Source organism: Rhineura floridana, chromosome 11, assembly GCF_030035675.1.
Source record: "Rhineura floridana isolate rRhiFlo1 chromosome 11, rRhiFlo1.hap2, whole genome shotgun sequence".
In the NCBI taxonomy this organism is placed as follows: Eukaryota; Metazoa; Chordata; class Lepidosauria; order Squamata; family Rhineuridae; genus Rhineura; species Rhineura floridana.
The window spans coordinates 19896796-19922423 of NC_084490.1; the positions used below are offsets into that span (position 1 = coordinate 19896796).

The 25628-nt window shown below is 46.6% G+C and overlaps 1 protein-coding gene across 1 annotated transcript in view; it reads right to left on the bottom strand.

The window, feature by feature from the left end:
* The window catches only part of GRIN2D (glutamate ionotropic receptor NMDA type subunit 2D), a 54976-nt gene extending 29712 nt beyond the window's left edge, over positions 1–25264 (bottom strand). Inside the window, exon 1 of the mRNA XM_061589082.1 lies at positions 25118–25264. The gene's annotated coding sequence lies outside the window, so the exon portion shown is untranslated. The remainder of the gene's footprint in view (positions 1–25117) is intronic.
* Positions 25265–25628: the final 364 nt, after the last annotated feature.

The window sequence follows — 25628 nt, forward strand, 5'->3', positions numbered from 1 at the left end:
GACTTCCTCTCCACTAGTTTCACAGCACATTACTGGCATAGCACTGTTTACCAGCAGTGATAAATACAGTGGCAATACAGTTCTGCTCATTGGTTGGTGGCATTACAAATCTATACACTGGATTCCGCCTCCCCAACACCCAGTAAGAAAATTCCAAATTACTCAAGGAATCATCCAACTTGCTGGCTACAGGCAGAGCCTCAGCAGAGTCACTTGTCAATCAGATGGAGAGGAGAGGAATTCCTTTGTGACTCTTAATTAAACTCCTGATATATCGGTTTTGTGGTAATATTGTGGGTGTGGCCCAGATTGAAAGGCTGTATTGTGTAGTGTGATAACGATGAACTCTGTGGTCAGGTGAATCGTGTAGTTCAGTTCTTGCTGAAGTGGAATCCTTCCATTTAAGGGTGTGATTGCATTTTGAATGCTCCCATTCATAATCATTGGTTGGCATATAAAAAATGATCATGTCAAGGAGAAGGGCTCTCGCCTACTCTTTCTTAACATCTTTATTGTTTATGTACAGGGAGGAGAGGAAAAATATGAGAGGACAGAGAGTATTCAAATATACAATTCCCCACTTGCAGTCAGAAGTGTTACAGGACTGAGGAAAGGCTGTAACTCAGTGGTGCAGCATCTGTTTTGCATGCAGAAGGCTCTGTGTTCAATCCCTAGCATCTCCAGGTAAGACTAGAAGAGATTCCTGCCTGAAACTCTGGAGAGCCGCTACCAGTCAGTGTTGATAACACTTAGACGGACCAATCATCTGACTCAGTACAAGGCAGCTTCCTATGGTCCTAGCCCAGTAAGAGCTGCGGTGGATGGTTCTGTTGTTTGTATAGCTCGGCTTTTTGACTTTAAGCATCAAGCCAAACCAAGTCCACCATTGAAAATTGTAGTGGGGTGTTTCCCATCTAAACATTCCTTAGGTAGTAGTGGACAATTTTTAATGACCCAAAGGAACTGAGGTGGAGGTGGGAGAGAGAAGGGAAATGAATCAGAGAAAAAGTTACATTGTCAGAAGCCAAAACCAAGCCTTACACTGCGCTATCTCCTACTATTCCCCTAAAATGAGCACACTGTCCACCCTTCCAGGCACTCCAGGTAACTACATGTCACCTTACTTAGCATATGTATGTTCCCAAGCCCACATTTGCCAAAGTAACATGAATGTCAGGGTGGGGGCCCTTAGGATTAAACTACCATGAAGCGTCGGGGCTTAACCCTTCCCATGCTTATTGATGCTCCCCTGCAACCCTCTCAGCTGATCTTTCTTCCAGTCCCAAAACCCAGCTGGGGAAAACTGGTTTCAAGGTAGCCAAGGGTTCATTGGCTGGGAAGACCTGTTGGTGCAGGCAGGGTTAAGCATCCCTCTCCTGCCCCCTCTCCTACAGATGCTGTGTCCCCAAGGCAGGGCCAGCCCAACACGTTTTGCTGCCTGAGGCAAAGGAAAAAGACAGTGGCCCAGACTCAGGCAGAATGGTCTGTCCCCAGCATCTGTCACCTGAGTGAGGTGGCTGCCCCATTCTGCCTCGTGGTAGAGCCAGCCCTACCTCATTCATGTCCAAGCAAAGGGGGGCCTTGTAACATGTAATCCCACCGTCAGTTACTGGCTCTTGGGGCTATTTTTTAAAAAGTATCTGGTTAAATGAGTGTGGTGTAGTGGTTAAGGTGTTGGACTGTGACCTGGGAGACCAGGGTTCGAATCCCCACATAGCCATGAAGCTCACTGGGTGAACTTGTGCCAGTCAGTGCCTCTCAGCCTCAGGGGAAGGCAATGGTAAACCTCCTCTGAATACCGCTTACCCTGAAAACCTTATTCATAGGGTCACCATAAGTCAGAATCAACTTGAAGGCAGTCCATTTCCTTTTTTTCTTCATCTGGTTAAATAATTGACCACTCCATGCACACCTTTGGAGGCCTCTCCCTAAAGAGAAACACCCTTATCACAGGGCAAACTGTTACAAAAAAAGAGGCTGCCTATGCTAATTTTAATTAGACCCTACACTGCTCGTTAGACAACTTTATTTGGTCTTTCAACTTCAAAGCTCTCCATTAATGAGATACCAGTAACCTTAAAGCTGCCGCTTATTTCGTTCATCTTTTACGCTGGACAAAGAGACATCCCTCTCAATATACCTACTCACCAATAAGTCTCGTCTAAAAAGAATCCATTGAATTGGAATCATACACACCCTGGACTGACTCAAGTTTCTTTTCATATCAACTTTAATATCATTGAAATGGCATGTCTTAACTTGCTTTAAATCTTAAAAAGCTTGTTCTGCCTCAAAACAATCCTCTAAAGTAAATAATTAGCACACTTTATAGACAGGGAAGAACCAACCTCAAGGGATCCTTCATAAGTTACAATCTTTTTCTAAATGAAGATAAAACCCACATGGGAAAATATGTCTACACCATCATGTGTGAACTGAAGCACAGATGTTTGCTGGTGGTGAAATAAAATGCTAGAGCCATATTCCATATATTGGCATTACTTAGGGACAAGGGAGTGGAGCCTTCATGGTCAGGGAGAGGAACTTAAATCTTTTTCTCTTTCTTCCCATTCAAAAATTGTATACATTGTTCACAGTTCAGGAGCTCTGTAATCAGAAAAAGCAGCAACCCTATTATAGATTGAGTTTGTCCAAATAGTTGTGAAGGTAAAATATGAAGATACTTTGGACTGGAATGAAAACTACTGGAGGCAAAACAAAAGCAGCAGCAAGTATGCTTTCTAAACAAACAAACAAATAATAATAAGGGTGATTTATTTGGAAGCAATGTCATACACAGTGGTGCTTTGCTTGTCATACCCATTCTGAGAAATAAACTTGCTGCATAGGATAATGGGAGCCCATAAAGACCTGTCTTCCAACTCTTGTATTTCATAATTAAAACATTTGGAACAATGTGGCCAGATACATTTGTAATAAGTCCCTTGATCTCCTACTTTTCTATTGTTTCTTTAGGAGATGGTTGGTCAAGACTGTCCATAAATTCCACATTAAAAAGTGGACTCTAGTCCGTGAAAGCTTATGTCATAAGAAATCTGTTGTCTTTTAAGGTACCATAAAACCTTTGCTGTTTTTGTTGCAACAGACCAACTCAGCTCTCATTCCTGAAATTGTTACATTGAAAAGTGGCAGCCAGACTCTCTCTTGCACTTTCCAAAGTTGCCTTGTTTCCAGGGCAGACTAAGCCAGGGATGCCACTGGACCTCACAAAGCAAGTTGCAGCAAGGATAAAAGAGATGGATAGATACTGTAAAACCCTTTGCACATACTAAATGCCATGGGGATTATCATTTATAATAATATGGGCACCACCTGCCACATTCAGGAAAATCCTATGCCAAGTATGTTAATTCTGCTCTGCTCTAATATGCAAATTAGCTATGGCCCTCTGGCTCATGATATTATTTCAATGCAGTCCGCAGTGTTGAACAAGTTTCCTACTTCTGGTCTATTGCCACCTGGCAAATTCACTGGCCGCTGTAGGGAAAATAACCAACAGGCTAAAGCTCTGCTGAGGATGACAGCGCCAACTGATATTTCCCTGCAGTAAAATGGGCAAAATTGCATCAAGATTTTTGCCAAATCCAGATATTTCAAATTCAGAAGGTTAACCAGGGAGGTTTTGTCCAAGCTTATCCGAAAGCAAATCTTAATCCACTTCAACGTCTATGCCTAGAATGACTGACCTGTCAGATATTTCCCTGCAATGAGATATGCACTAGAATGCGACCTCCATTGCAACTTGTTGGCCAAATTTACTGTTTTTTCTTGCTTCATAGTAGGGCTGGCCCTTGGTATGGTTGTTTTTTCTCTAGGTCTATAATTAGTTACTACAAACCTGAAATAGGCAGTGTAATTACCATTTGATTACAGACCAAAATTCCCTCTAGTTGGAATATCTCATCAGTGTGACCCAAAGGATAACAAGAAAGCCTGGTGTTCCACAGTTGAGCCATCAGTTGCAGGACCAAAACCGGCCTCAGTGACTTGAGTGCGGTGTGCCACAGCTTAGCAAGGGTCTTGTTTGGAGAGCCATCAGGGAATGGCTCCTAAACCAATTTGAGCTTTTCCCACTCCTCAGCTCAGTCAATATAAAACCAAGATTGGATTCCACTGGTCCTGCTGCCCCTTATTACTATGACTGCCTCCTAGGGAGTTGCTATAATCTATATAAAAAGTCTACAGCATATGTCCTCACACTTGCACAATGTGGGCTCCATGCTACCTGTTGTCCTGATTCCCTCCCGGCTAATCTGTCACAAACAATAGTAAAATTTGAAAGCCTTGTTATTACCTCATTCACTTGGCAAAGCAAGGAGGTTCCATCAATTACCCTGGCAGATGATGTCCTTCCTCTTGCTCTGCAAAAAGTCTGGCAGGTTACGCTCCTGCTCTGAAAATAGTCCAAGTGCTTAATTCCTTCTCCCACCCATTCCTGCTCTACTGTGCTGCTGCCTCTTAATTCCAGCCCTCTTAATTCCACTTTGTCCACCTTGTTCCATGCCAGCCTTTGCCTGTTTTTATGGTTACCAGCTCTAGTCTGGATCTCTCAGACTTTCCAGAGTCCTCACCATTGGCTGACATGGGGACCTGTTAACTTGTGGCACACTGGTTCAAGCTGTCAAGTTCCATTGTTACCCACCACCACCCATCTTGGAGTGCATAATCAGCTGGCTCTTAGAGGCTGCTGCTATGACTCATTCTTCTAAATTGGCCTTAATATCCAGAGGTATCTCTGACCTGGGCATCCCACCCCTCCAAGAAACCTTCAAAATCCTCTCTCTCTCACCTTATGGAGTTTAATAGGCATCTCTCCCCCCCCCTCTCATTTTCCTCTTTGAAATGCAAAGCCTTCTCAGACCAACACCTACACCCTCAGTCAATCAGCACAGGATGATCCTTCCTTCTGGATGTAACAGTAAACAAGGCTTTGTTCTCCTTTTTCTCTGTGTGGCCTTAAATAACTGTATCAAAATGCCTTTGCATAAAATTGTGTTTAGGTTGTGCCTTAATGCCTAGCCGATCCTCCGTGGTGCAGAGTGGTAAGCGACGGTAACGCAGCCGAAGCTCTGCTCACGGCCAGAGTTCGATTCCAACGGAAGGAGGAAGTAGAATCTCCGGTAAAAGGGGTTGAGGTCCACTCAGCCTTCCATCCATCCGTGGTCGGTAAAATGAGTACCCGGCATATGCTGGGGGGTAAAGAAAGGCTGGGGAAGGAACTGGCAATCTCACCCCACATATATGGTCTGCCTAGTAAACGTCACAAGACGTCACCCTAAGAGTCGGAAACGACTCGCACTGTAAACGCGGGGACACCTTTACCTTTTTTTTAATGCCTAGACATTTGGAGCTTCTTTGGAGCTGAATGATGGGAGATTCAGGACAGACAAAAGAAAGTTCTTTTTCACACCACAGTTAAACTATGGAATTTACTTCCTCAAGTTATTATGGCCACCAACATGGACAATTTTAAATAGGGAATTTAAATATTTTAGAAGGTTATCATTATGGCTATATGCTATCTCTAGAATCTCTTATGGATTATAAATCACTAGGGAACAGCAGCCAGAGAGTGCTATTATTGCTCTAGTGTCCTGCTTGTGGGTTTCTCATAGGCTTCTGGTTGGTCTGTGGGAAAAACAGGATTATGGACTAGACAGGTCTGTGGTCCAATCTTTATTTTTATTTATTTATTTATTTTATTACATTTTTAGACCGCCCTATAGCAATAAGCTCCCAGGGCGGTGTACAGCATAGTAAAACAGGTTAAAATACAAGTGGATGTGAATACAATACACAGTAAAACATAATTAATTTTTTCAAATTTAAAGTCAGATTTTAATTTTTTTTTAAAATGCCTGGGCAAAGAGGTAGGTCTTTACCTGGCGCCGAAAGGATAACAGAGAAGGCGCCAGGCGTATCTTGTCAGGGAGGGCGTTCCATAGTTCGGGGGCCACCACTGAGACGGCCCTAGCTCTAGTTATCGTTCTCCGTGCCTCCTTATGCGTTGGGACACGGAGAAGGGCCTTCGACGTCGAGCGCAGCGACCGGGTAGGTACATAGCAGGAGAGGCGTTCCGCCAGGTATTGCGGTCCGATGCCGTTAAGGGCTTTATAGGTAAGAACCAACACTTTGAATCTGGCCCAGAAACATATTGGTAGCCAGTGCAGCTGGGCCAGGACAGGTGTTATATGATCAGATTTTTCAGTCCCAGTAAGAACTCTGGCCGCAGCATTCTGCACCAGCTGAAATTTCCGAACCGTCTTCAGAGGTAACCCTACGTAGAGTGCATTACAGTAGTCCAATCTAGAGGTTACCAAAGCATGGATAACTGTGGCGAGGTTCTCCCTATCCAGATAGGGTCATAGTTGGGCTACCAGCCGAAGCTGGTAGAACGCATTCCGTGCCACCGAGGCTACTTGAGCCTCCAGTGACAGGAGCGGATCTAATAAGACCCCCAAACTACGGACTTGCTCCTTTAGGGGGAGTGTAACCCCATCTAGGGCAGGTCGGACATCATCCATCTGGGCAGAGAGCCCCCCCACCAACAGCATCTCAGTCTTGTCAGGATTGAGTCTCAGTTTATTAGCTCTCATCCAGTCCATTATCGCAGCCAGGCAGCGGTTTAGTACATCAACAGCCTCACCAGAAGAAGATGAAAAGGAGAAGTAGAGCTGCGTATCATCAGCATATTGCTGGAAACGCACTCCAAATCTCCTAATGACCTCGCCCAGCGGCTTCATATAGATATTAAAGAGCATGGGGGACAGAACTGAACCCTGTGGGACCCCATATTGGAGTATCCAGGGACTCGAGTAATGCTCCCCAAGCACCAGCTTCTGGAGACGATTCTCGAGGTAGGAGCACAGCCACTGCCAAGCAGTGCCTCCAACTCCTAAGTCCGCAAGACATCCCAGAAGGATACCATGGTCGATGGTATCAAAAGCCGCTGAGAGATCAAGGAGAACCAACAGAGTTACACTCCCTCTGTCTTTCTCCTGACAGAGGTCATCATACAGGGCGACCAAGGCTGTTTCTGTACCAAACCCCGGCCGAAAGCCCAATTGACATGGATCCAGATAATCAGTTTCATCCAAGAGAGCCTGGAGCTGGCGAGCAACCACACGTTCTAAGACCTTGCCTAGGAACGGAACATTTGCTACCGGTCTATAGTTGTCAAGATTTTCAGGGTCCAAGGAGGGTTTCTTTAGGAGCGGTCTCACCACCGCCTGTTTCAGGCAGGGTGGTACCACTCCCTCTCGTAAAGAGGCATTGATCACCTCCTTGGCCCATCCTTTTATGTTCTGTACCACACAGGCTGAGCATTCCTTAGTGGTCCTACTCAGGACACCAATCTCATCCAGAGCCCAGATAATAAACTGACCCTGAACTGAAAGCACCACGTGGCTGTCTGTTTCATCTCTCTGGGCTTCTGAGTCCCAATTACTCTCCTTCCTTGTTTGAATGGGCATTTCTTGACACCAGTGGTTGAGTCCCAAGGTGTACACATCCACACACACCTCCATGCTGCTCATCACCTCATACTTCTTGTTCCATGGACAGTATCCCAGGACTCAGGTAGGACTTGGAAATCATATCCTGAACGTACCTGTTTGCCACAAACCCAAGAGAGATCTGTTTCCAACTGTGACTTGCCACCACCCTACTGGAAGTTGTCCACATGCAAGCTACCTGACTGAGGTCTGTACAGGGGTCTGACACCCTCACTACCAGTGCACAGATCTCCATCCTGAGAGGAACATGCTTGTTTCTCCCACACCTGTTTGTAATCCTGGCAATAGTATGATGATCAGTTGCCTCCCTAGGGCAAGCTATTTGAAGGAGGCATCTAGCAGCTGCTGAGCTGGGCAGAAATGTAGGGATAATTCCTAGAAGGTGTTTGCTATCAAGTGAACATTATACATATCCTTGGCATAGATCTTGCTCATCATCCCCATCTTCTCCAAGCTCTGATCTACCTGAGAAGCTGTGATACCAGCAGGCAGACCAATTGGCACCAAGACAGCATGCACTGGGATGGATAGAGCCTTGGCAGCAGATGCCAATGCCTAGTGGCAGGGAGGAGAAAGTGAGAGAGAAGCACACTCTGTAGGTAGACACAAACATAACATAGAGCCTCACACACTGCAGATGACTATACAAATACAAGAACACACAGAGACACTGGCTCCCTGCACTGCAACGATGCAGCAAATGCAAATTCTGCAAATATGCACATCCCACCCCATCTCCATCAGCACCCTGTAACACAAACAGAACCCCTGCCTGCTCATGAAGCCCCACCCTGCTAATGTACTGACGGATACAACTGGGGTTATCCTGGTTATTTGTTATTTATTTATTTGTTATATATTTATTGTTTGTTGTTTAGTTTTGTCTTTATGATCTCGTTTTAAATTGTGTGAGCTGTCCTGAGCATTATAAATGGAAAAGTGTGATGGAAATATTTTGTAGCCGAAGAAAAAATCACCCTCTGATCCAAAGAGAAAGCCGCACACACCAGCCTGTGTGGTCCAGTGGTCAGACAGCTGGACTCAGGAGTCCTGAGCTTGTTCTCACTTAGACAAGGACTCTCTGGGCAAGTCAGTTTTTTCCTCAGTTTTCTAATCTGTCAAGTGGATCTACCTCGTAGGTAGGCTTTGATATCCACTTTCCCAATGACCATTGGGCAACAAGTCAAGTGCATGCGCACACATACACACGCACTGCTGCAGGGATAAAGGCGCATATAGTCATATTCTTAACTGCCATGCTTATCCTAAAGAGTTATTGGCCATATAACATTTGCAAGGGGAATACTGATAGGGCAGTGTTTAGCCTATGGGACACTCCCTCTCTTTCTCCCTCCCTTTCCCCCCTTGGATTGGAGACCATAGCTCTGAAGTTTGAAGGGGGACAGAGTGAGCCTCACACACTCCATGTGCCAGGATAGCTAAGCACACTCTGTCTTATTTTATGGGTGAAGATGACAGCTCTGAAACTGCAAGAGTGAGACACTCCCCACAGCGGAAGCTGGGGAGGAGGAGCAGTAGCAAAGAGCAGTAGGTGAAGCACAGATGATGGTAAGCACCAGGATTAAGTTGTATATGCAGTGCTGCTCACAGGGTTTTGGTGGGAATGATAAAAACATCAGGAATTCTGCACATAAAACATGTTATACACGTGTCAGACAATAACTAAATATATAGTGAAGCTTTCTAAACACCCAAATATTGCCTTCAAAAAACAGCAGTGGAGTTCTTTGCAGGCAGGCACCCATGGAGCATGCAACCAAGCATTGATGCTAGTGCACATTAATATTGCTCTTCATTAAATATATATCCTGTCTCAGCATAACTGCTCCAGGCTACTTACAGTCACAAATACCACATATTACACGGTTATAAAACTCCCAATAAAACAGTAAATAATTACCATAAAAACTAAAATAGAAACCAAAGCCTTAAAACAAGCTGGGATGGAACAGGTCAGATAATGCTAATTCACAGTTTGGAAATGCTCAACTAAATAAGAACACTTTATGCTTCCATGTACACAACTTGTCAGGGAACTTTCCGTACATTTATGCTAACTTCCTAACACATCACAACTAATCAGATGACAAACCAAATTATAACCGCACATGATATTAACACACAAATGCACACTGTATTTTCACACAACACATGACATCCAACAGTTTCCTGAGGAGGTATATGTGCAAACACATAACAGTGCCGCTAAGCAGTAACATTTCATATATGCAAAGTACAATCTAATTCACTGCACACAGACTGTTCATCTTTCATCTCAGCCGCCTTTTTTGCCGGCATAATTGCTGGGGTTTAAAATGTGGTGAAACGAGGTGTCTTCCTGCCACTGTTCCAATACTCCTACTGGGAAGAAGGGTGGGGTTTACATCTAATAAATAAATACGTAGAATGTCCATGCTAATCTACATTATTGCAAAAGAGAGCCAAGGAATGGTCATTATTTTGAGGTTGCTCACATGCTAGGGCCCATTAGGGTAGCTGAGACACTGCTTTTCCACCATTAGATGGAAGCAGAAGTAAAACAGAGTTTCCACAAAGATACTTAATGATATTATTTTACAAGGGCGCAAAATGTACTAATCACTGATTAGAAATAAGGCTTACCATCTAAAAGAATGACACAAAAAAAGATAGGGAGGGAAATAGAAAACAGGCCAACTCAGGCCAGTTGTTAAAGTTACATCATGAACCAAATGACAGCTGGTCCCTCAGGCTAACTGATGATGTGGGCCCTGCTGCTCCATCCAGGAGCAGCTGCCGCATTGGGGCCAACCCAGCAGCAGTGTTGCTGCTGCTTAATGGGAGAAGGCGGGGCAGGGCAGGATGGGTTGCACAGGTACACTGAGGGCAGTGCCAGATTGGTGGTACTGGTGCACCCACGCAGCCCCAACCTTGTCACCACCCTGCACTGCCCCATCATGGTAAGCTGCAGCCATTGGGAGGGCAACAGCACCACTCTTCCTCTGCTGTAGACAAGCGGAGTAGCAAAATATCAGCGAAAGATAGTACTGTATTATGTACTTCCTGATGGTTAAGATCCTCCCATAATGTTTACTCACCAGTAAATCTCATTCACTAGAGCATGGATGTGGAACCTGTGGCCCTCTACATATTGTTGGACTCCCAGCTCCCATAAGCCCTAGTCAACAGGAACAATGATCAGGGATAATGGGAGTTGTAGTCCATCAATCTCTGGAGGGTCACAGGTTCCATATCCCTATGAACATTAATTAAAGGTTTCCTCTTTGTAGCTTCAGCCTATTTTATTTTTTCCTGTTGATTGCTGATGGGGGGGGTTAATGATGAATAGCCTCTTAATTGTCCCTTGAATAGCCTTTCTGATTTGCTTTAGTGTCAGATTCTGTTCTGATGGGGGGAGGCTTAATTACTGATTTCCTCCATTTTTTGTTGCATTTTCATAGTGAAATGACTATATATAAAGCCTCCCCCCACCCAATCCAAAGAACAGACATTAATACTGGGGCAAATCAAAGAGACCAAATCAAGGGGCAGTTAAGAGGCTATTTATTTTTAATCTGATCCCATGCCCATCAGGAAGCAATAAAACAGGATGAACCTGTAAGTAGGAAGCATTTAATTAAAGGCAAAGAAGGACTTAAAACAGGTGGGGAACGCATGGTCCTCCAGATGTTGTTGACTTCTATCAGGCTCAGCCAGTGTGGACATTGGCCAGGGATGATGGGAGTTGGAGTCCAGCAACTCTGGAGGGCCACAGGGTCCCTACCCCTGCCATAAAAGCAGTAACAGCGAGTGTGGTGGTGTAGAGCCACAGAGCTGTTCTCCTGTCCTGTCGCTGGATGAAGCCGGGGCAGAGAGAAGTCAGAGCTACATAAATGCATCAGCAAGAACATGAGATTGGTTTTGCACGTGCATCTGCACAGCCCATCCTTTCCCATGCCCAGTCCTGCCCCAGCTCTGCCCAGGTAAGCTGCAGCAGACAGCTCCTTAGCTCTGCTCCAACCAAGCAGCCACTGCTGCTAAAAAGCCTCAGTAGCGCTTTGCCTGAGAGACGAGATTGGCAGCTGCTCCAGTGAGGTTTTATTACCAATAACAACAACAACAACAACAACAAATCAGACCTGAAAAAACCATGGTAAAACAACAGGAAAACAAAGGTATCTGGATGCTTTGTAAAAAGTGAGTAAACAAAGGATGGCAGTTCCAGAGAAAAGGGCAGGTATGGAAGCAATTTGTGTTAACTAATTTGGATCATATAAGTGTGATCTTTAGCTCACTGGCTGCAAACATCCTGTCTCCTCTGCTTTAGAGGACAAAGAGAGAGTATAGATGTGCTTATGTAAATACATTATTATTTATTATTAAAATTTATATCCCACCCCTCCTCTCAGCAGGAGGCCAGGGTGGCAAACAACACTTAAAACATCTTAAAAAAAAACACCTTTAAAAACTTATTTAAAACATCTTAAAAACATATTTTTTAAAAAACTAAAAACAAATCCAACACAGATGCAGACCAGGATAAGGTCTCTACTGATACCTTTCCCTGTGCCAAGACTGTAATATATAATCCTACATTAGCACCACACACAATGTTCCACAAAGCCACATGTATAATAAGGGTGCACAGCTAACATAATGTAAATGCATACCTGCATGCAAAACCAGATACTCTCGCAATGAGCTATGGCCCTTCTCTATACATACACATGGAACATTTCACTAGCAATAAATCTCCTGGGAAATATTTTGATGGCCACACCAAAAAACTTGAACATCCAGTATGCTGTAGTAATCACTGCAGAGAATACTAGTTGTATCCCAGGATAGTTGCCTTCTTTCCCCACATAATACTAGAGGTAGGCTTGTGATTGCCTCTGCTAGTGTGGACTTCTGTTCCCTTAGGTGACCCTGCTTAGAGATAGGCTTGCAGATATCTACTAGTAAACAGACCAATTACTTTTTGGTTTACATACCAGAGTTTAAAAAAAATGCAACATAGACAAAAGCCCTAATGTTAACAGCACTCAGGCAAGCTAACATACATATGTTTCTTTGCAGACAATGTGCAATTTATGTAGACCCACAAGTTCACCACTTGTGAATATTGAACCACACGGGCTTCCTTTGTCTGTCCTGGGGCCACATGAGAACAAGGCCCAACACCAGGGTAAAGGGCCTACAAGTGTGATCCCAGCTGGAAAAGAGGAGGTTAAGCCCATATCCCCTGTGCCTCTTTGCTGAGGAGACAGTAATTTCCGCAATCACAGAAGTGTTTCTATTCCTGGGAGTGCAATCAAAAGCCAGCACTCTGCGCGGCTCATCAGGGCCTTGTGCAAACCTTCCCCCCTTCTACTCCTGTCATCCTACCACCCTCAGGAACAGGTGTGGGGGCCATGCCAACTCGCAGACCCCAAAGGGGAACAGGAGGGAGAGGGAAGGGAGGGAAGACATACGCAGGCCGAGTGGTTAGAGAGTTGGTTCAAGAGGCTCCTCTGCCATGGAGTGCTAGTACAACTTTGGAGAAGTTGTCTTCTTGCAGTCCCATTTACTCCACCTGTAAAATGGGAATACTAATAATGTGCTTCCTCACAAAATTATCTGTGAAAGCAATGTAGATTGCCAAGTCCTAAATTATTAGTAGTGGGCAGCGTACAACGCAACCGCATGGAGAATAGGAAGAAAGGGCTGTGCTCAGTAAAGCACACCAAACTCTTTCCCTAAATCCCAAGGCTCCTTCATATCTGGGCTCCTGCTGGGAGGAAGGGTGGGATATAAATCAAATAATAAATAAATAAATATCTGACAAAATATGAAGGGTGAAGGGCTAGGGTGGTGGAGTGATTAGAATGTTAAGACTAGGACCCAGGAGACCTGGGTTCAAATCCCCATTTAGCCATGAAACTCATAGACCCTGTGCCAGTCTCCCCCTTTTCCACTATCTCACAGGGTTGTTGTGAGGATAACACAGGGGAGAGAAGAACCGTATACACCACTCTGAGCTCTTTAGAGGAAGAACAAGATAAATATATAATAAATCATAAGAAGAAATTCTTACAGAGAAGTTATTCTGTGTTGGAATGAATATGTCACCTGCATGTAGGAAATTCACTAACGTGCAGAGCAGCCCATAGAAGGTACACAGTCTCGGTCCTTCAATAAACACATGTGCAATAACACACTTGCAGCTAGTTCCTATGTTTACACTCACACCACATAAAGGCAGGCTGGCTCTTGCTGGCTCTTTTGCCTGCATGCCGCATCCTCCCAAAGGCCACAAGAGGCTTCCCTAATTTGCAGCCCCCATTTGCTCTAGCACTCCTGCTCCCCCTTTGCTCGCCCGGCCTCTTCTCACCATTCTCTCAATGAGCTTTCCCTTCTTTTTCTTTTCTTCCTCCTCTCCCCTCTCTCGTTGGTTCTTGCCAGAGTTATTGATTTTCCTGCCTTTTCTTTCTCTCCCCTCGGGGCCCCGAGTCGTGCTGCGTTTTTGTCCTTTTTCTCGCTTTTTATTTCCTGTGCGCGTCTCAGTTAGAGGAACACAGAAGCGAACATGGCCCCCGGGTTTTGACATTGCTCAGTGGATGCCACACACCAGGGCAAACAGCCTCTGCACGCCCCTGGCGGACAGCTAGCTCTGGCCTGAGACTAAAAGAGGTAGCCTCCTCTAGGGCAGGGCAGCTGTTTGGACAGCAGTCTCTCCCTTCCCTGCTACCAAGATTGCAGCTGCTTCTGGGGTGGAGGCAGCTGGATGCATTGACTGGACTGCTTCCTCTAAGCTGGGTTTCTATATACAAAGGGAACCCCTACGGTTGCTTGATGGGGCGGGGCTTCTACATCTACCCTTGGGGCGGGAGTTGTGTACACAGGGATCCCTTGCTCAGTGCTGAAGAACAGCTGGGATAGTGTAGGGACATTTGCTTGGTGAAACTCACTCTATTTGCTGGCATGACAAGGAGCACAACTGATGCTAGTGTGTTGGAGGAATGAAGTCAACGCCCCAAACCACCTCAAAGTAGGAGGATGACAGTGTCATCATCAGTAAAAGCTTTCAAATACCTTGTTTAATCCCCTGTGTTTGTTGTGAATTGCAGCTGAGTCTGGTATGGGGATTCCACTCTGTTTCTGAGATGCATCCCCTTCTTTGTCTGACAGGCAGCATCACCAGAGCTCAGGAACAGTCGGGACAGAAGATAGAGGTTGAGGGGAGGGCTGTTCAGTCCAAAAGACATGATAGGAGCCATAGCTCAGTGGTACACATAAGACCCAGGCTCAGTTGTCTGGAACCTCTAGTTAGAGCAATGTGAAGGGCCCATGGGAAAAATCAGTTAGGGGTCCATGGCCAATACTTGGTGGAGCCACTGGAGCCAGAGCCAAAGTAGGGAGAGTGAGTAACATCCCAACCTTGTATAGCCCTCCTCTCCCTCCCTCCCTCTGCCACTCCATCTCTAAGGGCTGCATACAATTAGGGCTGCGCGTTCCCCACCCCAGAGTTAAAGAATCTCAGCAGGGCTGAGATTTTGGATCCTTATACAGTATTGGGTAGAAAGATGCCCTCATTTGGGTGTGGGGCAAGGCTAGAATAGTGTGTGGGCCTGTGGGGTAGGTTCAGTGGGCATCCTTGTTCTGGGGTGAGGCTCCATGGAACAGGCATTATTGCAATGAACTTCAGGATGTTGGGTGGTGCAGAGACCAGTCCCATTACATCCCCTTTAGCATGATTGGGTGGATGAGTCCGGTTGCCACATCAGGCAAAACTTAGTTTTTCTTTATTGTGTGTATGTGGATTAGATGTCCTTTTGGCCGCACTCCTAACGCTATGATTCTGTTAGCAAGGAATGGATCTCCACTGGCTCAGACCAAAGGCCACTTAGTCCAGTATCGCATTTCCCACAGTGGCCAGCCAGATGTTTCTAGGAAGCCCTGGGCTTCATCATATTTATTCTCCTCAGCAACTGGCATTAAGTGGCAAGTACACTGCCTTTGAAGCTGAAGGTTTGGCTTAGGTCTATCAATGGCTATTAGCCATGAAGCCTACCATCTATTAATTCGTCTAATCCCCTTTTAAAGCCATCCAAACCCACTGCCAGCACCTTTTGTGACAATGAATTCTACAGGTTAATTATGCACTGCATGAAGAAGGCTCTTTCTGTTGCCTATCCTAAGTCTTCCACCAAATGTAATTGGGTGACCCCCAAGTTAGGGGAGAGTGAGAAGCACTTCTCTATCACTTCCTCCACAATCCATGCATATTAATAAAGGTCTATCATGTCCCCCTTATTCACTGCTTTTTTCTAACTAAAAAAATCCAGAGGGTAAAGTTGTGAGGCATTCTAATTTGGGGGTGCGGGAAGGTAAGGCTGGGATCATCAGGCCCTACTTCCCTTTTAGACACTCTGCACCGGTGAGACACACACGCCTCAGAGAGGTTTAATCAAAGTCGGCAGGTTTCATTTCCACCTGCCAGCTGCCTGCAGGAGCAAAATCCCCTGCATCAAGACAGGTTTGGGAGGAGGGAGGAAAAGTGGGGGACCAAGACAGGCTGCAGGGGAAGGGAACTGAGGGAGGAGAGTTACTAGCCAAGAGGAACCAATCACCAGGTTCCCAAGGCCAGACAGGAGGTGAGGGGGTCCAGGGTTTCATGCGTCAATTTAATGCCTCCCACAAACCCTTAATCCCATCAAGTGACACTCACAGGCTCTTCTCTGCCTGTAATTAATTTGGAAACCACACGCGCGGACACACACACACACACACACTCGAGACTTGCGCACACAAAATATCTGTCTGCTGGAGCCTCATAATCCCAGGTTAATACTCCTCCCCCCACCTTCATGTTGGGCTTTTCCTTCCTAGTTCTATCCCTCTACTTTTATCCAGAGCTACACCTCTCACCCATCCCCATTTAAAGTGAGACAGGGCTTAGCCATGGTTTCTGTATTCAAGTTGTAAAGTAACAATAGGGCATGTGCAGAGTGCATTTCAGTTACATAATCATAGCCAAATTGTAGTTAGGCTGCTGCCTCTGACTCAGAATCTGACAAGAGGCTTGAGCCCCAGTATCTGTCATTTTGGAAAACCAAATCCTTCTCCTAAGTTATGCTGACCAAGTGGTCGAATAAACTGATTGATTGACTGATTGATCGATTGATTGATTCTCCTAAGTGATTAATTTCTAATAGGGGAGATGTTTGTGGCCTGAATCTGCCTAGAAGCAACACTCTCAGGACCTAGAATGCCAGATGGGGTAGGGGCTGTGGGTGCTGAGGGAGGAGAAACACTCTGTACATGCTCATGATGCTTAGTGCACAGCTGCCAGGACTGGTCTCTGGCACTGAAAAGAAATGCTGGGGCTGAACTCTTGATGAGGCCAAGCTCAAACCAAATCCTTAGGTGCCTGCACTCCCAACAACCCAGCTGCCTTAAACTGCTCCAGTCTTAATTTAAGGCATTTGGCTCTCAATACCAGGTAAATGAGGATCCCTGCCCAATGGCTGCTCCCAAACTCCCTTTCGTTCCTCCCCTCCATTGGCAAGGCCCTTTCCCAGCTGTTTTGGTGTGTGCAGAGATTTCAAGCAAAGCTGCTAAACCTTGGCCTCATGCTGGATCACCTCTGTTTCCTGGAACCCAGACAACAGGCCACTTTTGCTAGCCCAGCTGTGCCGGGCAGTTCTGTGGAGCTCACATGCTCTTTAATCTCCACTGGAGCGGAGGGGGGGTCATAAGTGTCCATTAGTGGCTTGATCTGGTAACTGGAGCATCTGGAGGAAGGGGTGGGTCGGCAATTGTCCCAGAATCCTCTGGTTTTTACAGGAAGGAACAGGTGGGGACCGATGGCAGCAAGAGATAAATGAGAGAGGGTATGAATGAACACAGTAACAGCATATATGAAAAAAGTAGCTGACGGTGGGTGAGAAGCAGCTCGGCACTGCCAGAAAGGACCTGTAGGTTGAGTTGAAGAAGGATATTAGTGAACAGTACCATGGATGATATGCATAGGAGAGTGGGCAGAGAATATTGAAAGGAGTCACTGTCTCTTATACAGCTGTTTACAATCACAGCATCTCTTTCTGAATGGGTGTATAGTCTGAAAAGTATGCCCATGCCAAAGGTATTTGTTTGCAGTCTGAATTAATGTGTATATGCGATCCCTATGTACAACACAAAAACATTACAACCAGAGAAGATTTTCACTTGGGTGCAAGTGTGTCTGTGACAAACTGTACCACTGATCTGGATGAGCATTCCAATAGGATGGGCTGCATAGACAAGATCAATATTGGCAGCTACAGTCAGAGAATCTGTCTGGGGGGTGGGGAATGACAGTTTCCTTTATTTGGACCTGGACATTAAAGGGCAGGCACACTACTCTGTAGCAATGTGAAGCTAAAGAGTAAAATGGTACTTATGATGACATGTGTGAGAAACAGGGCCAACAATTAAAGAATACATGTGTAAGTATTGTACACCATGATAGTCCATTAGTTGCAGTTTGGTGTGGTTTAGCGCACAGCAGTGTTGGCTGTGGGGTTGCAAACATAAGAAAGTGAACATAGGAAGCTACCATATTCTGAGTCAGACCATTGGTCGATCTAGCTCAGTTTTGCCTTCACTGACTGGCAGTATTGCTTTTCAGACATAAATCTTTCTCTGCCCTACCTGGAGATGCTGAGGACTAACCTGGGATCTTCAGCATGCAAAGCAGGTGTTCTACCACTGAGCTATGGCCCTCCCTAGGGCTTACTGACTTGTAGACAGATTTTTTATATGGAGCTGAAGAATGTGAAATCGGGCAGGTATTATCTAAAAGCACATTATCATGTTGGTGCAATCAGATGGTACAGTGTGAAAACTATCTCCTCACAGGAACTATTTAAAGTCCTACATTAAAGTGTATTTGTGGCAGCAAAACCCAGTGACATGGGCTAAGTGTCTGTGCATTATCTGTAGCCATGTTAATTTGCATAAGTACAGTGTGAAGGAGGATATTGCTACTGTGTTTACTGATTTGTTAGTACAATGACATAATGGATATATACTGTAGGTATTTATACTAGTGTGCTTATCTTAAAAGGAGACTAAGGAACCTGTGACCCTCCATAAGTTGTTGGGCTCCCAACTCACATCAGCCCCAGTCAGCATGGCCAGTGGTCATGCTGTGGGAGTTTCCCCACCCCTGTCTTAAAAGATGTAGCCAGAGGCTATGTAGCCACAGGGTAGAATTATAATAATGTCATTACACACAGTATAGGATGGCAACATTGCCTTGAAAGAGAGTGAACATGAAGCAACACCCTAAAAGCACATAACTAGTCCATATTTGCACTAGGGAATAGATACAGTGATACACTTAAAGGAATTGTGGCGATTGCAAGAAGGAACAATAAGAAATCATGTATCTAAAATTCACTAGCAACCACAGGAAAAGATATGTCGATGCAGACCAGAGCTCTACTCACAAAAGCACCTATATTTCAGGATATATGGTTAACATGGGCAAATGTGCATGACAAACTACTGGCAACTGTGCACATTCCATACACATTCCATGGAGAATATCTGGACTGTACAAACAGGGAATTGTGCACACCAGCCAGTCATTATTTATAACCCTCCAAGGGATACTAAAGAGTATGAAAATTTCACATCTGACCAGAGAATGTGCATATTTTCCAAGTGCAGAATATGCTGTAACCAGTCAGTGTGTGAAAGATCTTGTCAAGTTTGTACACATTCCCTAGCATCACTTAAGAGACGTTGCACATTGACCAGGCAATGTGCAAAATTCCCTATTCATGCTCTTCATTTAGTACATTCTCTACAACATCTAGTGAATGTGCACAGTAGCCAAGGTTCATGCACATTCTCCATTCAACTCACACTAACCACAAGGTGTATGTGCATTATTAGTTAAAAGGATGCAGCTACATTGCTTAGACGTACATTTGATGAAAACTTACCATATTGTGTGGGCAAACTACTGGTTCTATTTTAAGGCTTGCAAATAGCACTAAAGGGGTGTTTAAGGACAGATAGATTCGCTATGCAAATGTGTAGCAATTTAATGGTGTATTTTGGGGGAAATATGGGAATACAAGTGGAAGGGCAATATTATCACATTCCAGGCGGTAGCCGTGTTTTACCAGTCTCCACTGAATTCAGAGAACTCTATTACACACCCTCCTGGTTGTGTATCCTCATACAAGTTCACACTAGTAGTAGTATTATTAGTATTACTACTGTTGCTACTATTATTAGTAGTCCTATTTAACATTTCTTTAGCAATTCTGTAAGCCCATTTAATGAACTGTAAGCATTAAATCTGTGCAGCACAATTTGCTTTGTGCCTCTGCATCTCTCCCTGACCACACCCAAACCAGCTAATCTGTTGCTAGGAGGCTCCACTACCAGCCAACACCTCTTAAGGGGAGAAATAACCGATGAGAAAAATCCACAGGTGGCAGGAAGCTAGAGACAGCTATTCTGACTGTGTGCTTGGTGAGAGGGACAGTCAGGGACCACACACCTGGTCTCTTTCTCAAGTGGGAGAGACAGTGGCCACAACACAAGGATGAATATGGGAAAGGCCATAGCTCAGTGGCAGACCACATGTTTTGCATGCAGGAGATCCCAGGTTCAATTCCTGGCATCTCCAGGAAAGGCTGGAAAAGACCCGTCCGAAACCTTGGGGAGCTGCTGCCAGTCAGTGTAAACAAACCGAGCCAGATGGACCAAAGGTCCGACTCGGTATAATGCAGCTTCTTATGTTCCTAATGCTGTCTGCAGTGGGCCAACAGGGCAAATGTGCTTCACCATTCTTATCTGGTCCGTCTTTTAGAGGAAGGTGACCAATATTGCCATGCTGTGAATGGCTGAGACTTATTTGTCCAAGGCCACTGAGTGAACTGGTGGCTGAGCTGGGGGTGGAGGGTGAACTATGCCCAGCCCCTGCATGCTAAACAATACTGGCAATCAGGAAGGGGGCTATTTGCCTTGTTACACATTCTTGTAGGAGAGGAATACTCACTAAAACAGGCACAAACACGCCACAGCCTGAAGAGAGATAGTAATTTATACTGGGTTATCCTCATGCCAGAAGAGTCAGCCGAGCAACACGCAAAGTCAAGAGAGGAGGCAATCAGCAAAACAGACAGTAAGAGGGCAGAGACTGATCCACACGCACAATCAGAGGGAAGAGAACAAGCCGTGTGCACAAAGAGGAGAAACAGCCTCTGATACAGGTACACACAGTGGGTGAGATTTTATACCCCCCTCCCCAGTACAGTGATCAGTGAAGAGGCAGCCTTTGATGCACCCAAAACAGCAGCAAAGAGGATCATTGACACACATGCACAGTCAGAAAGGAGAAACAGCCACTGGTACAGCCAAGGACACACCTGCTTTGTAAGATGCTAGCAATCACACATGTGAAAGGCCAGCCTCCATGTGTGAAAAGCAGACACATGAAAAGAAGCACGCTTTCCAATGCTACACACCCAGCAATGTGGCGTCTCAAGCGTAGATTTCACAGACAGAGAGACACACACTCAAAGATCATAGTCACCATCATACTGGGCCATACCAATGATCCATCTGAACCTAGTATCCAGATTCCGGCAAGGAAAATGTTGCTTCAGCCCCCACAGCTGCAGAGCCCACTGTGTGGCCCCATTTCCAATCCTAGGAAAAAGTGGGCAGAAACATATTTGTGACTGGCAACCACAGCCGGCCCCTGAGATTGCACAAAAGATTGAAGGTGGGCTAGCCAGCCGGAGTTCAACCTGCAGGCCATAGCAAAACACCCACCCACAAAAGAAACTGAGCTGAAGAAGGGATGAGAATAGAAGGAGCTCACACATCCTTCTGCAAAAACCACCATCACCTTAGGGATTCCACACACACACATACGTTGGCAACATTGTTTCCTGTGGAAACCACAGTAGTATTGATGATGTTATCCTCTGCCTTGCATTCAGTTTTACAGACATCTTCAGCAAGAAGGTGGCTCCCATAACAATCCTTGTTGGGTGGTATCAATCCAATCCCACCCTCCATTATTCTCTAAGAAACAACCACAACTAGTTTGCATCCCTACCTATTTGCAGAATCCTGTGACAATGAGTTCCACAGGTCATTCTGACTGTGCATGAAGCCTGGGAAGAACATTTTAGAGAAGAATATCCAGAAGATAAGGAGGAAACAGGACAGAGAAAAGGGAATCCTGAATGGAGCACACACACACCAACACACACACACCGACGGGGCAGTGCCCTATAAGGGTTCCCATCTTTCTCCCTGTGATACAGCACCTGCCTTACTGCTCTGCAGGAAATAGCGCCCTCTAGCATCAGAGATATTGCCATCTTAGCTTACTGCCTCACCCTTGCTTGGCATGCAAGTGGTTGCAGGATCTGCATGCTCCAGCCAAGCCTCTCTCTTCCTTGCTGAGGAATCAAAGCTCAATGGCAGAACACATGCTTGGCATGCAGAAGGGCCTTGGTTAATCTCCAGCTCAAAAGGCCGGGTAGCAGGCGACAGGATAACCCTCTGGCAAAGACCCTGGAGGGTAGATGGACTAATAGTCTGATCTCCCCATGTAAGGCAGCTTCCTAAAGCCACTGGCCCCATCTTTTCTCTGCCTTGAATTACTTTTATTTCTCCCTCCCTCATGCACACACTGCACTGCTATTTCTGTTACAGAGGAGATGGACGGCTGTTTCCATGGGCTGGCATTAGACTTTATGTATGAAAAAGACTTGCACAGAAGTCAGCATGTGGGGAGAGGGCATAGTACTTGAATCATGGAGAAAAGCTCTGCCTCCTGGCTCCTCCCATTTTAGCCAGATCATGCCTTTTAAAACTAAGGAGGGTTATGAGGGCCGGACCTCCTCTAACCCCTCTGTAATTTGAGCACTGGGAGGGCATAAGAGGAATCACCTTGTCGGTTCTTTGGAAGAGACACAACTGAGAAGAACAAGAAATGGTGGGAAAGCCAGGCATTCTGGCTTCAATTCACAATGACCTAGCCTGTCCATATAGAATTCAGGGACATTGTGGCTTTCCACCTCTGTCACCTCAGTGCCCTTCCAGGACACCCAAGCCTCCGGGCTTCCAGTCCACTCACTGTTCAGTCAGGGCCACCTGCCCAGCAAAGGCGCCACCCCACCCCACCCTTGGAGAAAGGGGTGCATGACATGGGGAGCATGGAAGTGCGCTAGGCCAAGCCCAGAACCAGCTGTCTGGGAGTGGGGAGGGGAGTGTGTGTGCCAAGGAGAGAGGGAGAAATGGCAGGCTCCCCCAGGCACATGCAGCCAAGGTCTAGCTAGGTGTGCAGGGAGGCAAGTGTGCTCCTCATCTGGACTCTTAGGGTAGTGTGGGGGACGGCCTCTGGGCTTAGAACGGGGAAGCCGGAGGACCAAGGATCTAGGGTTAGAAACGGGGAAGCAGCTTCCTCAGCCAGCGGGGAGAGGGCTTGAACCTGCCAGGACCCCTGGCTTCTCTCCCACCCCACGCTACCAGAGCTTGCAGACATCCATTCCCAACTCACTTGCCTTTTGGGGGAGAATACAGAAATTCTGTTGTCCTTCTGTAGCTTTCAAGCGGCAGGGTTTTTTCTTTTAATGACTGCTGGATAAATCACTCTCTGGCTCATTATTCCAGGCTTTCCACCTGCTTACAAATAAAATCCTCCCCTAACTCCCATCCTACCTGTCAAAACCCTTATTAAGAGGCTGGTGTAGGCAAGCCTCCTACGAGCCCCGCTTGTGAGGAGAGTCGCCTCTTCACCAGCCAGCCTGCCGCCCGGTGGGAAATAGAAACGGGAACCCCAACACCGCTTAATGTCTGTTCACACCTGCAAGCCCCCCTCCTGCTCGCTCCCTTTGGTATCGGCTCCCTCGGGAGCTCTTCGGTCATTCCTGGTCCTAAAAACTGCCATCTTGATCCCTGGGCCGGCCTTTCTGCTGATGAGAGGTGTGGTCCCTCCACGATCTTGGGCCAAACCGCGCGGGGGAAAGTCTTCTTCCCTTTCTCCGCTCCATCCTCACAGGCTGCTCACCTCCACCCGCTTCTGATCCAGGCAGGCCGGGGTTGGCTTCCCTTTGTCCTGCGGCTCCCACTCACCGAATGCCTCTAGCAGAGCCAAAGGGGGCCTGCTTGCCTCTGTCTCTTCTCACCCTTCTGGACCCAGTTCCAGCGGGCGTGTGGCGTCTAAGGCCCAGGCGTGTGGCGGGAAATGGACGCGATCCTGCAATCTTCACAACTGGAACCCCCCAGATTGTCCATCGCCCCTCCTCTCTTGGTGGGAGAACCCTGCACGGGGGAGGGAGGGGAGGGCTCTGTTGCTCTACTCATTGAGCCCCCTACAGAGATCTGAAGATGTCTGCCTTCTCGCCCCCCTTGAACCATTATCATCTACTGCCTTCCTGAAGAATCCAATGGCTCCTGGCTCTGGGCTCCCTTCTGCTGTCAACCCCACCCCACGCCCCTCCCAGAAGACCTAGGAGCCTTGGCTCTCTTTCCCACCCCACCCCTTTATGCTCATATTTAGCCCTGCCCAGTCCCACTAACCACTAGGCGCTCCTCTCCTGCCAAAGAACCCGTGCGTCCTCCCAGCTCCCATCTGCTCCCACTTCCTAGACTCCACTTCCAGAGGGCCTCCCTGGGGAGTCCTCCCACTCGCCCCTCCAGGCCCGTCCACGCTCCCACGGGCAAGCGGGACCCGATCCTGCTCCTGCTACATCCCCCTCTTCCCTTATGCCATTGTAACGGAGGCAGCTCAGTACAACAAGGAAAAAGAAGTCGCTCTAGGGGGAAGAAGGAATTCCGCCCCCCTCTTTCTTGGCCAAATCTTTTTGTCTCTCCACGGGAAAAAGGTAGATGCCCTTCAGTTTGCTTTCTTTTCTTTTTCTCTCTCCAAAAATTACAGACTCTGCTTCTGCAGTCACGTCTGTATGCCTCTGTCTCTCTGATTCTTTTGCAGTTTCATAGGTTGGAATTAATTCAGAATAATAACAAGGAAGGTTTTAAAAAACAGCAGCAAAAAAAGCCCCCCCCTTTTTTTGCATCTCACACTCTTGCAGTCTGGGTGATTAATGCCACAAACAAATCACGCGCGAGCGTACACACACATACACACACGGGGGGGGGGGAGAAACGGGGGTGTCACCCCCTATTATTTCCCCTGCAAACCCAGCCCACTGGGGGGGGGAGGAAAAGGTGCTTTTAGAAGTCTGGACTTAGATCTTGGTATCCTTCCCCGCACGAAAAAAAGAAAAAAATTATAAAATCCGGGGGGGGGGGTTCTCTTCAACTACGGACAGCTACACATTAGTCCAGGGTGCTCCAAGATCATCAGTATGGACTGGGGGGAGGCAGACACAAGGACCCCCGTCACTTTCCTTTTAAAACTCACACACAAATACGAAATGTGCGGGGGAGGAGGCGCCAAAGAAGACCCCCGCTCCTTCAAGCAAGAAATCCCTCTGCCCGTGATCCTGCACAACAACACCAGGACGTTTGTCTCAGAATAGGGAATCGAAATAAATAAATAAAAGAGTCGCTCTTACCTTTTCATGACAACTCCCGAGGAAAGAATAGACCAGGGAACTGAAGGGGAGCAAAAATTTCTCCGCGTCTGGAGAGAAAAATATTTTTTTTCCTACTGGGTTTTTTTTGAACAACAATTTTATTTATTCCTGTTTCCCCCTCTTTAATCTCCTTTTCTCCTGCGGGGAATCAAACGAGCGCTAAATCCAACCAGCCACAGGAGGAGAAGCAGCAGCAGCAGCATCTTCCTCCTCCCCCCCCCGTTCTCTCCCCCCCCGTTCTCTCCCCCCTTCCCTCCCAAAAATTTCTTTCCGATCTTTATTCACCGCTCAGGCGCCCCCTCCCCGCCTTTTCCCGCCCCCCCCTCCGCGTCTGTCTCCGTTCAAGGTTGTTGCAGGCTTCCGCGCTACACATGTTGCATCCCAAAGTTAAAGCAGAAACCGGTGTCGGAGCTGGCGGATGGTCGCCGGCGAGGAGGGATTTCAACAAATAAACAAATAAGCCAAAGTCTCTTCCTTGCAAGCTGCCTTT